Raw genomic sequence first — 17,774 nt, 5'->3', positions numbered from 1 at the left:
GGATGTTATAAAACGCATCAGACTAGATGGTCCCCTCTGACTCTGAGAGTCCTTGACTCTTACATAATTCTCTGAGACATAGTTTTCTAAAGGATACATGAATGAAAGAGAAATAGTGCCTAACTTTAGGGAGCTTACCTTCTAGTTGGGGAGAAAATGTGGATGTGCAAAATGTAAACAGTACAGAAAGGAGATAACCTTTGGTGGGAAGGCATTAGTAACTAGAAGGATAAAGAACATCCCCATGGTGAAAGTAGAACTAGAATTGATTCTGGAAGTATTATAATTTGGATATTCTCGTTCTTTTCTGTGTAAAGTTGAAGTGATTGATTTGCTTTAGGTTTTTGTATTCACAGTGATTGAAGCATCTAGAAAACTTCGCCTTTCTGCTACAACCTAACTACCAAGAGGATATTTCAGTACATTAAAAAAAGAGCGGGTTTTTTTTCTCTGCATCGTTGTGAAGCACTCCTTCAAAGCACATCTTAAACCTCTTCATGCTGTAGTTAATGGTCTTGGTGATTTACAAATTCCTGGTGATGAGCCGAACTGAACTTACCTGTGTTATGAGAGTGTCGGGTAGGTGCATGGTTCATGGAAGCATTTGCAACTTGGCCAATAAACATTAAAATCATACTGAAAATTTCTTCTTGGATGTTTTCTTTTTATCTAGTTTGAAAATAGACTGAATTGTTCTCACCATTTGCTTTTATACTCTGATATGAAAATTTGAAAATCCAAAATTTGCTAAGTAATTTGGGTATTTATATTGTTAACATAGTATTTATATTGAGATGATTAAATCACAAAATAGTATTTTTATAATTATGCAAGTAATTTTTAGATGCGTTATTTGTATTTAGGTACCAAGATTTAAGTCTTTGTAAAAATGAGAGGCAACATGATATTATCAGTAGAAATTTGGACCTGGAGTAAGGAAGACCTCATTCAAATCCTCCCTCAGACATGCTAGTTATGTGTCCTCTGTGCAAATCATTTAACCTTTTTGTACCTGGGTTTCCTTCATTTGTAAAATGAGGGTGTTGGATCCTGTGGTCTCTGAGATACCTTCTAGTTCTGATTCTGTGATCCCTTGAGTTATGAAGGGATTAAAAATATAGTGTTATAAAGCAATTATCAATAGCATCAATTTTATAATTCCCCTTTGTGTGTGGGTATGTGTGAGCAGGGTATGATGCCCTTAGCCCCTCTGTCTAGGGAACATGGAGTCGCATCTGGCTGCTGACATGTACTCTACTAGTTACATGACCGTTGGCAAGGTATGTACTCTCTCAGTGCACCAAGCAACTCTCTGAGACTAAGTTACAGATGAATAACCAGTCTTAGTGGAGGTGGAAAGAGTTTCCACACTGAAGTTTCATATCTTGATAAAATCATAGATCATTCCAATATGAGTTTATATGTATGAGTGGATATCCAAGTGGATATACAACTAACTGATTATTAACACACAGTACTTTGTGGTAATCCTCCTACCCTCCCAGTCAGATGTTTTGTATGATAAACATGAACAGCTCATGTCTGCCCTAGACAAGAATAGTCCTAAACTATCCTGAAGACTGAGGTTTGGAGTTGCTATGTGGGAGCCACAAAGTGGCCTTGCGTCCACTTTAAGCATGACTTCTTACCATTTTTCTCATCTCTAGACGTAAGACTCATTTCCATTTGTAATTCTGGCAAAGTTCATAGGTTCGTAGACAGAGAGCTGGTTACCTCAGAGGTAACCTAGTCGGACACTCATTTTACAGACGAGGAAGTTGAGTGACTTGTGAAAGGTCACGTGTGTTGTCCACCCAAAGGTTGGATTTGAACCCTGGTCCTTGGACTCTTGAGCCAGTGTTCTTTTGGCAGCACCAGGTGGCCTTCAGAGAAGGCAGATTTCATATCCTCCGCTGATGCTTGGAAGCAGTCTCAATATGAAATGAAACTTCCTTTCTGCCTAGGAGGTATAATTTCAAACAGATGATGGGTCAGTTGCCAAAATAAGGAAAGCAAACTTATTCAAATGAATGCCTACCAATAATAAATGAAGATGGTCAGTTTGGTTGAGAGGCATTTCAGGCCGTGCCCAGAGCCTTTCCCACCAGGAGGTTACATGTCAGATGATTACCATTCCTTTCCAGTCAAAATCAGACATTGCTTAAGACAGCGAGGCATAGACACTTGGTTAAGAAAGAGGCTATTTCATTGTGAGGACTTGTACTGGAATTAACTGGTATCATTTTGAAAGCAGGTCTTCCTAATTGGTATCTCTCTAGTGAATAGAACTCCAACACCTTTTTCTGTTGATTATTTTCCCAAAGACTAGATCAGTGTGTCAAATCCTTTGGCAAGTTTTGAAGTATCTTAGAGGGAATGGAGAGATTCTAAAATAAAATAAACTTTAAAAGGCCAACAACTTTAATAGTCGGTCAGTATTATTTGTAGCATATCTTGATGTTTGAACTTAGAAGCATTATACTGGTGTATTGTAGAAGTACCCTGCTGAGTAACTGCAGGGTTCATTATACAGCTGAGGCTGTCAAATGTTATTTATGGATATTCATGTGCAGTGAACCCTTGAACTTGAACTGGTCATTTGTGTGCCCTGTGGCTTAAATCATGTCTTTTCTGAAGTCAGAAAAAAAGTGGGAAAACAGGTCCCTTAAATTTTCCAGTAGTTCATTTTCCATAAAACCTTACCTACATATCTTGTTAACCAATTTCATTCTTATCCTTGTGCCATTTAAGTCTTAATATTAAAGCACTTAATATCAAATCTGCCTTATGAGAATTAATCAATGATTTTTAAAAATATATGTTATGTCTGGAAAGAAATAAATTCTTTTTCCCTTTCCCTCTTTCTCCACCTGTATTGCTGTGTGACTCTGTCTCGCTTACACACACACACACACATACATACAATACACATACACACACACAAGCAGAAATAGTTATTTCTGATCTCTGTGTTTAAGATTAGTTAAATCCTAAGCCAACCATCTGCAAAGGTTCAGCCATAGCATATTCCTGCTATCTTTCGTGTGTGTGTGTGTGTGTGTGTCTGTCTGTCTGTCTATGAGTAACAAGACATAGTGGTTGCAGGTGTAGAGTGTTCTTGATAGAGGGATCTCCCTATCTCCAATGGGTTTAAATATACAACATTGGAGGGGATTTCTGGATTGATTAGATCACAGGTCCAATGTACCAGACTTGGGATTTCACTGGTGTAACCTTCACTGGTTGTAGATCCCAGTAAGACTCATGGTTCAGTTGCCTGCCTGGGCAGGGGCTGAGAGCTTCAGTGAGTTGCTCAGTCTCACACAGTTAGCATGTCTCAGAGGTGGACTTGAATCTCAGTTTTCCTGATTCTGAGCCTGGCGCTCTCTCTGCTGTGCCAACCCCAACCCTTTTTTGCCCATCCCAGATACTCCTGCGTTGCTTCAATTTGTGCAGAATTTGTATTATTTTTCGTAAAAGAGATAAAGCAAAACTAGTGGGTATAGGAGGTGTGTGTGTGGGGGTGTCATTAAAATCCATGACTGTCCTTAGAAAAACAAAATGAGTACTTCTCAGGTGGGAAGTTCAGCTTTGTAAGTGAGTGGATGAAAGTTTTTTTTTTTTTTTTTTAAATAGAGACCAGTCTCAGTGTAGGACTTTACAGTAATAGACCATTTTGGTCTAACTGTAGACAATTAGGCCTCTTTCTACAAAGGATGATTTTTGAAGGGAATTAGTGCCTTTTTAGGACACAAAGATGTGGTTTCACAAAATAATTTCCTTAGTGTCATGTTCTGGAACTCTGATGAATTTTAATACCTTCCATAAGGTTGGTGCCTTCACTGGCATCCTTCAAGTCTCAGCTGAAGTCCCATTTTCTTCAAGAAGCCATCCCCAGTCCTCCTTAATCTTAGTACCTTCCCACTAAAACTACCCCTCAGTTTATCCTGTCTCTATCCTGTTTGTACACAGTTGTTTGTGTATTGTCTATAGACTCTGAGCCCCTTGAGAGCCGAGACTGATTTCTTTCCCCCCTGGGTGGGCCTCTCTTTGTATCCCCAGTGCTTAGCGTACTTGGCATGTAGCAGGCACTTCATAAATGCTTCTTGACTTGCCAATAAGTTCTCAAATCCATGATTCTAAATTTCTGATTTTTTTTTTTGACTTCCTGGAACAGATTTGTCAAACAAACATATGGCCCACAGGCTACATGAGGCCCACAGTACTCTCAAGTGTGGCTGGAACCAGATTCAAATATAATTAGGAAATATTTACAAAACAAAAAACACAATAAAACATAGACAGTATTACATTTTAAAACTAAGTCAATATGTGACCTACAAGGATTCTTGTATATGGATTAATGGCCTCTGTTTCTGTTTAGTTTGACCACCATTGTCCTGGAGTATTTCTACTTAACTTTACCAGTGTAGCAAAAATTGCTACTCCTTTCATTTTTAAATTTTATCTGAGTCTATCAATATTTTTTCTGATGTCACTTTTTCATTTTATTATGATGATTTGAGCACAGAGATGGGGCTAATATTTTTCCAGGACACAGAGAAGGCTACTATCCCAGGATGGGGTGTGTGTGTGTGTGTGTGTGTGTGTGTGTGTTGGTCATACCAACAAGACCATGTCACCTTGAAAGAGAAATAGGTGAAGAGTTGTGTGTTTGGCGATGAGAACAGAGTTGATGGCAGAAGTGATAAGTATAGTGGAACTTAAAACAAGAGTGTAATCAAAATTTCCAAAAGATTTGGAATCCCTGCCTTCAGTCATTGGTAGAAGGAGTGATGTTTCCTCTGGGAAACGTGGTTGTTTCTACCTGGCTTTAACTGTTATGTTCTTTTTTATGTTTTTTAATGTTATGTTATTATACTTGTTTTAAATTTTCCTTAAATACCATCTGAGCTAGTATAATTTTAAGAGTGAATTGAAATTTATAAAAATAAAAATGGGTAACATCAGAAAGTACTATATGATTTAATAGCTCAATATTACTAGTTTTAAGAGATGAAAAACATGAGTCTACTAGTTTTAAAATAGGTAACATTATGCCTTGAATTCTATGACTCATTTTAACCAGGCATTCCAAAGCACTGGCTTACCTGAAAAAAATATTTTTTGCCTTTAATTCTTTGAAGAATAAATATGGAAACATTTTGCTGGGGTGCTCTAGTTAATCTTTGCTGCTGTAAATTGAAAGTAAGAGAGCATAAACCATTGTAACTAAACAGATGCCCATCTTTAATTTTGTTATTTAAGGATTTTAGTTTTCTCCAAAATCCACAAACAAAAAAAAATCTTAAATATAACAGAGTTATTCATTTATTTTAGAACAGTGGTTCTTAACCTGGAGTCCATAAAGTTTTAAAATTACTTTTAATAATTGTATTTCAATGTAATTGGTTTCCCTTGTAACCCTATATATTTTATTTTGCATATTTAAAAACATTATTCTGAAAAAGAGTGTATAGGTCTTACCTTACTGCCCAAGGTGTTGATGGCAGAAAAAAATATTAAGCTCTTATCCTAGAACTTTGGGGTTTCTTTTGTTTTGATATTTTGAATTTCTTTTGACTCCATTGGGTGGCTTACCAATATTTAAAAGAGTTCAATGGGAGAATAATTGAGAGATTAAAACCTGTGTAGCTTGGTTTTCATATTTCCCAAGTTGTTAATTTTTCTATAATTTGCCAAGATGATTCTTCTTCTTATCAGTTTCTTAATGCAGTAAACCCAGACAGTTCTCTATGAAATTACAGTTCTCAGGACAGAATTCCAAATGTTGTCAATTTGTGGATCTTTGAATATGTAGATGATAAAAATGAAATGTGAAAGAGTTGAGAATATTCCTTGGTCAGCATATTTAATAGCTATCATTCCTCTCAAATGATTACTTCAGAGTATACACCTTTTTTAAGGCCACAATTTCAATGCTTTGGCTTAAAAATTAGGGCAAGAAACTTAAATAGACTGATACTATTTTTGGTCACACATAATATTATTAAACTTTGAATTATTTTGTTTTTCTTTTTAGGCAATTGGGGTAAGTGACTTGCTTAGGGCCACACAGCTTGTAAGTGTCAGGTATTTGGTCTGAGGCTGGTTTTGAACTTAGGCCCTCCTGACTTCAGGGCCTATCTGCTGCGCCACCTAGCTGCCCCTAACCTTTGAATTATGAAGACAAAAATACCATTCCATTACTGGTAACATTTCTCCTTTTCCCTCAAGATGAAAAGCACTGACTGCTTCAGGGAATTTTTTGCTGATTGCAGGTGAACTTTGTGTTAATGAAGATTCACCAGTTGATTATGTAAGTAAACTTGTAAAGGGAATTTTTTGGGGAGGGGCACCAAAATTGCTAGGACTCTGAGGCTCTCTAAGGCAAATATTCACTAAAATACTTTTAGAAAAATGGGCTGATGAATAGCTAAGATTTTGGTGTCTTAGAAATCACATAATTAAACAAATACTGATTGAGCACCTGCTTTTTACAATGCACACAATACATTACTATATATTGTTTATATAATAACACTAGTTTGCTTCTTTTGAGATGGTTTAAAAGAGGGTACTTGTAGCCATAATAATATTGATTGCTTAGGTTTATTGAGGGCTTTCTGTTGTGTTTTTCTCAAAAAACATTCCTGTGAGGTAGATAGGGCAAGTATTATTATTCTCATTTTAGAGATGAAGAAACTGAGGCCCAGATATCTTAAACAATTGTCCCACAGTCACTTATATTGTCTAGAAATCAAAGCTTAAACTCAGATCTTCTTTACTCCAAGTCTAACTTTTTCTCTAGTTATATGTTATGTTGACTTCTAACATTTTGCAACATTTCCAATCATTTTCATGCCAGGAAAAAAAATAACAATATTAGATTCTAGGGCATTATCAGATCCCCCAGTTGAAGGGCTGAAATAAAGTAAACAATTTGTTTACTATGGTTCTTTCAGTTAAGTTGAAATTAAATGGGTGAATATTTTCACCTGAATTTCCCTGCCTCCACCTGCCTTATATTTTTGTCCAGTCTCAGAAAAAAAAATAGAATCTTCCCTCACCCTTTACATTCAATTAGTTACTAATTTCTGTAAATGTTAGCTCCACGTTTCCTCACATCCTTACCTTTCTTTTATTTCACACTGTATCGTCTATTTCAGGCCCTCACCACCCTCTCTCCTGAATTCGTGTTATGGTAGTTTCCTAAATTTTTTCCCTGTGTCTAATCACTTCCCTTTCTAATTCATCCTATACAAAGATGACAAGATTAAGTTATTAGGCACAAAGCTGACAATGTCATTCCCCATCTCCAAACATTCCAAGGCTCCCTGATGCCTCTGGGAAGGAACATGAATTTCTTAGTCTCTCATTGAAAAAAATAATTCCTTCTTCTACCTACATACGTACTTTTTCACCTTTATTTCTCATTACGCCCCCTTCATACACTTTGCATTTTAGTAGTCGTTTCTGAAACTTGACATTTGCTCTCTACTCTATTTTAGTGTTGGCCATCCTGCACTCCTAGAATGATCTTTCAGAATCCTCTTATTTTGAGGTACAGGTTAAGTATTATTTCTTCAATGAAGCTCTCCCTGATCCACCCCATTCTCCAGCTCCAATCTGAGATGTTTTGTCTCTCTCCCTGCCCATTTTCCTAGAATACTTGAATTGGATCCCTTTTTATTCTCCAACTTTATCTTATTAGATAGTATTCTCATCTATATCTATCTGTAATCTGTCTGTCTGTCTGTCTGTCTCTCTCTCTCTGCACCCACCCATCCATCCATCCACGCTGTATTTTTCCTAGGCAGGCACTGAGTCATTTTCAGTTTGTATTATCACTGAGAGGTGGCATGGCCCAGTAGATCCTATGCCTGACACACACTGGCTATGTGACATTGGGCAAATCACTTAAATTCTCCATGTCCTAGACAACATTTTATTTATAAGACTAAGTTTAAAAAAGGAGAGGCCTATCTGCATCGATGGAAGGAATTTCTTTACCAAGGGGTTCCCTGTGCCAGTGAAATCATAGCCCTTTTCCTGTTCTCGTCCCCACTGAGCTTGCCATAGTGCTTTATTTATAGCAGATACTTAATACATGTTTTATTGAATGCAATTTTTCCATTCTGTAGACAGCTGTTGATTACATTCTGAATTGTTTCCTCACAAAAACAAATCAGAGCTGCTCCCTAGTTTAATTTCTTCCCTTCCCTTTCTTGCTTACCCTACTATGAGGTTCTCAGGAGATTTTTAGGTACTGGAACCCCCAAAACTCTACTGGCAGCTGAGTGACAATCAGAGTTTGAGAATTCTCAAATCAAAGTGGACCTGGATTGATCTAGATAAATACAAAATTCCCCTAATTTGATGAAGCCTGAAACGAAATATAAATTTTTTCATGGGCATAAGGGTGACTTACTTATTCATTCCCTTTATCAAATTGCCTATTTTTGTTGAATGTTTGGAACAAGTCGGTCCAGTCACCTACATTTGATTTTGCATCTGTAATCCCAGAATCTCGGTTTGGATCTACAGAGGAAGTGTAGTGTATAATAGGCATGTAAATCATCACATATTTAATTGATCCATCATAGTAAGGCATGTCTCTTCATCCTACTCCAGTAGATACCATAGAAATATGAATGATTACTTATTTCAAAGTAAAATAAAATGACTATTTTTATGCTAGAATTTTCTTTTGGTCTAATAATACAAATACTAACATATATTTGTCTTCCTTGTCTACTTACTTTTTAAATTATGGAATACTTCTTTAAACTCCTAATTTCTGTTTTAATATGTGAATGGTTTTGGCTTTAATATGGGCCTGAACACTGAACAGAATGCCTGGTATATTGTAGGTGCTTAATAAATGCCAGTGACTGCTGTGTTTTGAAGCAAATTTCCTTGGGGAGTAGACCACAATTTCATTTCATTAAGTATTATCTGAAAAAAAATGTCATAGAGTCTGTTATATTAATGTATTGTCAGTAGACTATGTGATATAATCCATTGTTCCATTGCTCCATAAATCCCTGGTCCATTGCTCATACCAAAGCTGACTGAAGTTTTCTAGACTATGGCAAGAGGAGATTATTCCCCAGGAGTTCAAGGATGCCTCCATTGCCCATCTCTATAAAGCTAAAGGAAATCAGTGGTCTTGTGACAGTCACAGGAGGGTCTCTTTCTTAGTCATTGTTGGCAAGATTCTTGCTAGAGTCCTCCTTAATAGGCTGATCCTTCACCTGGAAGACGGTCATCTACCTGAGAGCCAATGTGGCTTAAGAAAGGGCCGAGGAATGGTCGATATGGTGTTTGCAGCCCGACAAATCTAGGAGAAATGCCAGGAGCAGGACGGAGGTCTATACACAAAGTTTGTAGATCTGACTAAAAGCCTTTGATACTGTTGATCATGAGAGCTTATGTAAAATTATGTCAGGATTTGGTTGCCAAAGAAGTTCATCAGCCTTGTACGTCGATTTCGTGACAGCATGCCTGCCCGGATTCTGGATAACGGACAATGCTCTGGTGCTTTCCCGGCTACCAGTGAAGGCTATGTGCTTGCTCCCATGCTTTCTAGCATGATGTTTTCAGCCATGTTGTTAAATGCTTTCAGTGAGCATGAACATGGCATCAAGATTAGTTACTGCACTGATGGTAAATTCTTCAACTTGAAAAGGCTTCAAGCCAAGACCAAAGTGGAGGGAGTATTGGTGCATGATTTTTTATTTGCAAATGATTGTGCGGTCAATGCAGCCTCTGAAGCTGAGATGCAACAAAGTATGGATCAGTTCTCTGCTACTTATGCTAATTTTGGCCTAATAATTAACACCAAGAAAATATAGATGCTCCATCAGCCACCACCATACTATTTATATGTGCAGCCTTTGGTTACAGCAAATGGAGAAGTTTTAATGCTGTGGATAAGCTCACTTACCTTGATAGTGTACTTTCTAGGGATGTACACATTGATGACGAGGTTGACACGTGCATTGCCTGAGCTAGCTCAGAGTTTGGGAGGCTGCGAAGGAAAGTATGGGAGAGAAGAGGTGTTAGATTGACTACCGGACTGAAGGTCTACAGAGCCATTGTGCTGACCTACTTGTATGCCGGTGAAACCTGGACAGTATACCAGTACCATGCCAGGAGATGGAATCACTTCCATTTAATTGTCCTAGGAAGATTCTGAAAATTACCTAGCAGGTTAAGATATCAGACACTAAGGTCCTTTCTCAAACTAAAATGCCAAACATTCAAACTCTGCTTCAGAGATCACAACTCAGATGGATTGACCACGTTGTTCTAATGCAGAACTTACACTTGCCAAAAAGAGTATTTTATGGAGAACTCACACAGGTCAGGCGTTCCCATGGTGGTCAGAAAAAGCGATACAAAGACACTCTCAAGTTCTCTCTTAAGAACTTTGGAATTGAATATGTGACATTGGAGATGCTGGCACAGGACTGCTTAGCGTGGCGTGCCCACGTCAGAGAAGGTGTTGTCCTGTATGAGCAAAGCAGAATTGAGACAACTCAAAGGAAATGCAGGATGCACAGATTTAGAGAAACCACCCCAAGTAATTACATGGACTATTTGTGCCCAACCTGTGGTAGAGCATTTCGACAAAAAAGAATCTTACCATAAAGATCTTCTATGGTAACAGAGAAGCTCAAGATACAAATTCTGAGCTTTGGTCTGATCAGCCAAAATTAGACACACTGAAACATGACTTCCCAGTGGAATAACAAACAAAAAGTCACAGTAAGTCATTTTTCCAGTCTAGCACAGCACAGGAGGACAGAAAGAGAGATCTGCAGACATTAGTGTGGGAGCTGGCTGGGAGCATGTCATGATGGAAGTGACATCAGCTATGGGGTTTGGAGTTGACGGGGGCATCAGTGTCAGTGAGAGTAGTAGCTGTGGTAGCACCAGGTGCCCAGGGACAGTAAAAAAACTGAGCAACTGGTCAGAAAGATGTATTTTTCTAGCACTAGATGCAGGATTGGGTTGGCAGATCTTTGACCATGACCCAGGTTGTGCCACAGTTCTAAGGCAGAGAAGAGTGGTTGCAATTGAGGGAGCAGAGGGCTCTACCTGGGTAAAGAGCAGAGTGTGGAGTAGGAGGGCAGGGACCAGACTTCTATCTGAGTCACACTGACTTGGAAACACCAAAAATCGACAGTCTCTCAGATCAAACTACAGAAGCCCAGAGTGCTATCCCACTCATTCCCAGAGATGAGGAGAGCCCAACTCTAACACAAAGTCCAAAGTTAAGAATAGATGGGAAGAATGAGCAAAGAACAATGACAAAAAAGAATATTAACATAAAGATCTTCTATGGTAACAGAAAAGCTCAAGACACAAATTTAGAAGAAAACTGTTTGAAAAACTATTACAATAAAAACTTCAAAGACAAATGCAGATTGGACACAATCACAACAAGGATTCTTAGAAGACGTAAAGAAAGAGATACAAAATGAGTAAAATGCCCTTAAGAAAATGTGGAAATTTTTACTGCTTTTAAAGCTACAATATGACTTCACAATAAATCACTTGAAAATATTCATTAAGTGCTTATTATGTGTCAAGCACTGTCCTGAACACTGGGGATACAAAAACAAAAATAAAATGGTCCTTTACCTTACAGTCTGGGGTGTGTGTGTGTGTGTGTGTGTGTGTGTGTGTGTGTGTAAATACCAGGTCATTTTGAGAGGGAGTTAAGTGGTATGGAAATGGGTAATATGATGAAGCAGGGCCTGTAATATACTAAAGTACATCAATATTTCTCTTGAATTAGTCTACTATAAAGGGTATGTGCAGGATTTGTCTTTTTATTGCAGATTTCCTTTAACATATGCAGATCAGCATCCATTCTGTAATTTCTAACCTGAGAGAGTAGCTTCTGGCATTGAGAGATTGTGGCTTACTCTTAGGGTCATATACTAGTATGTGGTGGAGAAAGGACTTGAACCAAGATCTTTCCAAAATGGATCTATATCCACTATGCCACTGTTACCTCTAAAGATATCATCATTTTAAGAAACGCAATAACCTCCTTTCTCCTGTAGAAGGAAGCTAGATTAACATCTATCCTGTTTTCTTTGCACTTTTCCTGACTTGCTCTAATTTCAAAGTTCATTTGTTGGGTGGATGTCCAGGAAAGTTTACTTTAGAAGAAATAAAGAATTTTGTCTTCCTTAAAATATTATAAACTACGTTGTGCTGACCGTCATATAGCACAATTGTGGGACTCAAAATGGAAGTAGAAATTTTGCATTTTTGTTTCTGATTAGAGTAAGACTAGTTTGAAGGAAACTTTAGTCACTTGAATACCTTTTTAAGAAATCCTTTAGAAATTTACTTACAACTTTTCGATTATATTTTGAAGAATGTTAGTAGCAGAGAATAAAAGGAACTTATGAGGAAGCAAAGAAAACGCAGACAGCTTGAAACATGATGTGAAGTATTTATTATGTAGGCTTTCTTGAGAAGGAAATTATTGCTGTATATTTTGAATCTTCTCTTACATTCTGCTGTGCACATGGCAATGCTTTTTTTTCTTTTCTTATTTTGTATTTCACTTTTAGCATTTAAGTTTATAATACATTTTTTCTTATTGTGCGTTTAAGTTTTAGTATTTACGTTTAAAATACATTTTTAAAAATTTTGAGAGAATTCAGTCTTGTGTAATTATTGTAGTAGATTAGCATGTAATTTGACTATAGTTTTTCTGAGAGCAGAAAGTGACGTGCCAATACACATACCTCATAAAGTTTCATTTTCAGACGTAAAATAGGTGCACGTGTGAAGGGACCAGGCAAAAGCCTTTGTAGAAGATGAGATTTGAGCTGACCCTCAGAGGAGACCAGGGAAGCTGGAAGACAGAAATGGTGGGGCAGGGGAAAACAGGTGAAAAGGCTCAGAATTAGGAGATGGAATGTATTCGAGAAACAAAAACAAAGCCAATGTTACTGGATCATACAATATGTGGAGGAGTAAAGAGTAAGAAGACTGGAAAGGTATAAATGGACAACAATGTATTTTCAAAGCCAGACAGTATTTTATATTTGATCCTGGAGGTAATAGGAAGCCACCGGAATTTATCTTGAGTGGTTGTGGGAGGAAGAAATATGGTTAGATTTGTGCTTGAGGAGAATCTCTTTGGCAGTTAATGGAAGGTGGACTGGAGTGGAGAAATACTTGAAGCAGGGAGTCCAATCAGAAAGCTATTGGAATAGTCTACGTGACAGGTACTGAGGGCCTATGGCAGGGTGGTGGTGAGAAGAGACGGGGAAATGTATGAAGGATTTTGTGAAGGTAGAAACCAGAAGACTTGGCAACAAATGAAGTATGTAGGGTGAGTGTCAGGGAGGAGTTGAGGATGACACCAAGGTTGCAATTTGTATCACTGGGAGGATGATATTCGTCTTAAACATTTATAAGATAGTTCAGAAGAGGGAAGGTTTTTGGGAGAAGACAGATGAGTCCTTTTTGGGACATATGTAATTTGTAGATGTTTGTGGGATATCCTAGCCTGAGATGTGTAAGAGGTGGTTGGTGACATGGGATGGCAGTTCAGAATAGAAATTAGGGCTAGATATGTAGCTTTGAGAATCATTCACTCAAAGGTGATAAATGAAATAATGGTTACTGCTGAGTTACCCACCTGAGATAGTATGGAGGGGAGAAGAGGGTCCAGGATCATTTGTTGGGGAATATCCTCAATTAGTGGGTTATGACCTAGATAAAGATCCAACAAAGGAGACAGAAGGAACAGTCAGAAAGGTGGGAGAAGAACTAGGAGAGAACAGAGAAAGGAAAACCTTGACTTAGATTGGCAGTTGCTACAGAGAGATCAAGAAGGATGACTACTGAGAAAAGGTCATTAGATTTGGCAGCTAAGAGATCATTGCTATCTTTGGAGAGGGTAGTTTCAGTTGAATAATGAGGTCAGAAGCCAAAATGCAAAGAGAGTGAGAGAAGAGAAAGTGAAGGGACTAAGTGTTGATGGTTTTTTTTTACAGGAGTTCAGCCTTTATGGGAAGGAGAGCTTTGCACAATAGCTCTTGGGAAGGGTTTTTAAGGGTGGGGGAGACATGAGCATATTTGTAGGCATCAATGAAACATCCAGTAGATAGAGATTATGTAGTCTAGTGAGATAGTGGGTATAATAGAGTAACCAGCTGGTGATCACAGGGTAGAATGGGGTCAAGGGCACATATAGAGGGGTTTGCCTTATGTTTCCTTCCAGATTAAAAAAAGTCAAACCATAGAAAAAGCTTTCTTATAATGTATACATATAATTTTTTATATATAACTTATTTTTGTCATTATCAAGTAAGATTTTTGTTGTTATAAAGTCTGTTACTTTAATTGCCCAAGGATGGATATAAATAAAAAGTCTTCCCAGCCGTGCCCTACAAGACAAACCATACCCATGCAACTTCAAACTAAGCCCACTGAGAGGACTTGCCAGGACACTCATTTTTCAGGGTCTCCCCCCCCATTAATAAATGAATAGTCAAGTTTTAATTGTGTATTTCTCATACTGGGGAAGGTTATCAGTGAAGCAGGAAAACCATGCTTCTGAAGAGTTAAGTCCTCACCTGTTTGGAGGTCTCAGACTCTGGTAAAGTCTCTTTATGAAGCCACTAACACTCAAAGGGTTTTGATCATGGTCTTTGAACAGTGGAAGCCTCCTGTAATATTTGTAAAGCACTTAGATGGCATGGCAAAGAGTAGGTGTTTAATAAATGTAGATTCTCTCCCTTACTTCCTGTGTCTCATCTGCATCTTTAGATGTGCCCCAACCCAAAATGGGCATATCTTTACAAATTCACCATCTATTCAGTAGCAGCTAAAGCCCAATACTGCAAGTAAGCAATGGCTTTTCAAAAAATAGTCATTTTCCTCTCTGGTATTAACTGGAAAGTGATTGCCCTTCTTTTAGGAATATATAATTATTGTTTTTGTTGCTTATATCTTATTGTGTTCTTATGTGATTATGGATTTTTGAAACAGATATTGTCTTATTGAGGTCTTAGTTATTTTAAAGTGTGTGTGTGTATGTGTGTTGCACATACACACATGTACACCACAGATTGCCATGAATTTAATTGCCTGGCCAAATTATTGTGATATTCAGAACATTCTATATTTTAACAAACATTAATTGAATACAGTCAGAATTTCAAATGGCTCTCTTAGGAGGTTATGGTTCAAGAAATTTTGTAGCCTTCGATTTGACCATCGACAAACATTTATTTAGCTCTTCTTACTATGATAAGAACTGTACAAGGTACAGGGACAGAAAGAAAAAAAAATGAAACCAATCCTTGTCCTTTAAGAACTTGCATTCTATCACAGGAGGCAACATGTGTATGTAAAAGTCTATGTGAAATATATTTAAAATATATATATGAATTTTTTTGTGGGAGGAGAGGCACTCTAGCAGCTAAGAGAAAGAGGAAAGCCCTCTTGGAGAAGGTAGCAGTGCTTGTACTGAGTTTTGAAAGAAATTAGAGATGCTAAGAGGAAGAGGTGAGGAGGGGGGTGCATTTCAGGAGTGTGCAAAGACAAGGACGTGGGAGATGGAATTTCACGTGTGAGGACTAGAAATAAGGCCAATTTGGCCAGACTACAGAATGTGCAAAAAGGAAGTAATGTATAATAAGGCTTGATAGGTAGATTGGAGCCAGGTTGTAAAAAGCTTTTAAATGCCAGAGGAGTTTGTATTTGACCCTAGAGGAGCTGATGGAATTTGGGTAGGATAGAAACATGGTTATATCTGAACTTTCAGAGTATCACCCTTTGTTAGTTGTGTGGAAGGTAGATTAGAAAGTTATGAAGCAGGAAAACAAATTAGGAGGATAAGGCAATTGTTAACTCTTATTGCATGATATGAAATCATGAAATCATAAAATCATACAAATTAAGAGCAATTTCTTTTTGTTTTGAAAGGTAAATTTTTATTCAATACAAGACTAAAAATTCTTAATTATTAGAACTACCCCAAAAGGAAATGAATTGAGTCACTAAAGGGCTATCTTGATTATCTCTACTCTTCACTTCCGTTGTTCACCCCCACACCCAATCATTTGCCAAATCTTGTCTATTTTGCTACCATAATATTTCTCGCTTCTACAGCCTTCTCAGCTCAGGCCAGCAGTACTTTGACTATTGCAGTAGCTTCCTAATTGGTCTCCCTGCCTCAGATCTCTCTCCTGCCCAATCCATCATCCACACAGCTGCTGAAGTGACATTCAGCATAGTATTGAGTATTCCATTCCCTTTCTCTAAAAACTTCAGTGTCTCCCTGTTACTTCTAGGCTAAGATAGAAGCCTTCTTTTTGGCATTTAAAGCAATGTAGCTCCAGACTATTTTTCCAGATTCTTTACAAATCTATGACTCCCCTTCTCACGCTCTACATTCCAGCCGAATTGGCTTGGTTATCATCCTTCCAGCTCCCCTCTGTATTCCCTTACCAGAGGCTGTCTCCTATATCTATAATGCCCTCCTCCCCGGTGTTAGAACTTCTAGCTCTCTTCAAAACTCAGCTCAGATGTCCCATTCTTCTATGTGAGCCCTTTCCTGATTCCTTCAATTGCCAGTACCCCACTGTTACAGTGTGTATATTTATATATGTGATAGAATTTACACTAGTTTTTGTCTTTGTCAGCCTCCTCCTACAAGCTTCTAGGGACACCCCAGAAACTTGTAAGACTGGCTACCCTATGTATCCCTACCACCTAGCACAGTACAGGGCACATACTAGGTGCTTAATAAATACCTGTTGGTCAATTGGTTATCCACATGCCCCATGCCTGGAATAGACTGTGGATAACCCACCCCATTTTCCATGTATCGAAATCTCTCTTTTCCTTCAAGTTCAAATGGCATCTTCACGAAGCCTTTCCTTTTTTTTTTGTTTTTGTTTTTGTTTTTTATTTTTTAATATAAATTTATTTATTTTTAGCTTTCAACATTCACTTCAACAAGTTTTTGAGTTCCAAATTTTCTTCCCATCTCACCCCTCCCTCCACCCCCAGATGGCATGCATTCTGAATATCCCCTTGCCTAGTCTGTCCTCTCTTCTATCTCTCCCTCCTCCCTTCTCTTATCCCCTTCACCTTCTATTTTCCTGTAGGGCAGGATAGACTTCTATACCCCATCTCCTGTATTTCTTATTTCCCGACAGCAAGTGAAAAATTTTTTTTAAACATATGTTTTTAAAACTTTAGGTTTCAAATTTTCTCTCTTCCTCCCTCCCCACCCACCCTCATTGAAAAGGTAAACAACTCAATATAGGTTATACATGTGCAGTTGTGCAAAACACTTCTTAGTAGACATGTTGTGAAAAACTAACTCTATTTCCCTTAATCCTATACTGCCCTCCCATTTATTCTGTTCTTTCTTTTGACCCTGTCCCTCCTCAGAAGTATTCTTCTGATTACCCCTTTCCCAATCTGCCCTTCTCTATCATCCCCCTGCTCTCTTGTCCTTCTCCCCCTATTTTCCTGTAGGGTAAGACAGATTTCCATACCCAATTGAATGTGCATGTTATTCCCTCCTTAAGCCAAATGTTATGAGAATAAGATTCACTCATTCCCTCTCACCTTCCCTTATTTCCCCTCTACTGTAAGAGAATTTTCTTTTCTGTTTTTTTTTTGTGAGATAAATTACCCCATTCTACCTCTCCCTTTCTTCTTCTCAGAGTATATCCTCTCTCATCCTTAATTTTATTCTCCAGATATGACCCCTT

General features: G+C 37.9%; 1 protein-coding gene across 2 annotated transcripts in view; it reads left to right on the top strand.

Annotated features, from left to right (window-relative positions):
- Positions 1 to 17,774, top strand: part of BMPR1B (bone morphogenetic protein receptor type 1B) — a 277,054-nt gene that overhangs the window by 114,766 nt on the left and 144,514 nt on the right. The gene's annotated exons all lie outside the window — the stretch shown is intronic.

Source organism: Phascolarctos cinereus, unplaced genomic scaffold (assembly GCF_003287225.1).
Source record: "Phascolarctos cinereus isolate Bilbo 61053 unplaced genomic scaffold, phaCin_HiC Scaffold_9;HRSCAF=440, whole genome shotgun sequence".
Taxonomy (NCBI): domain Eukaryota; kingdom Metazoa; phylum Chordata; class Mammalia; order Diprotodontia; family Phascolarctidae; genus Phascolarctos; species Phascolarctos cinereus.
The sequence above is the reverse complement of the archived record's forward strand: the minus strand, read 5'-3'. Positions and strand labels throughout refer to the sequence as shown.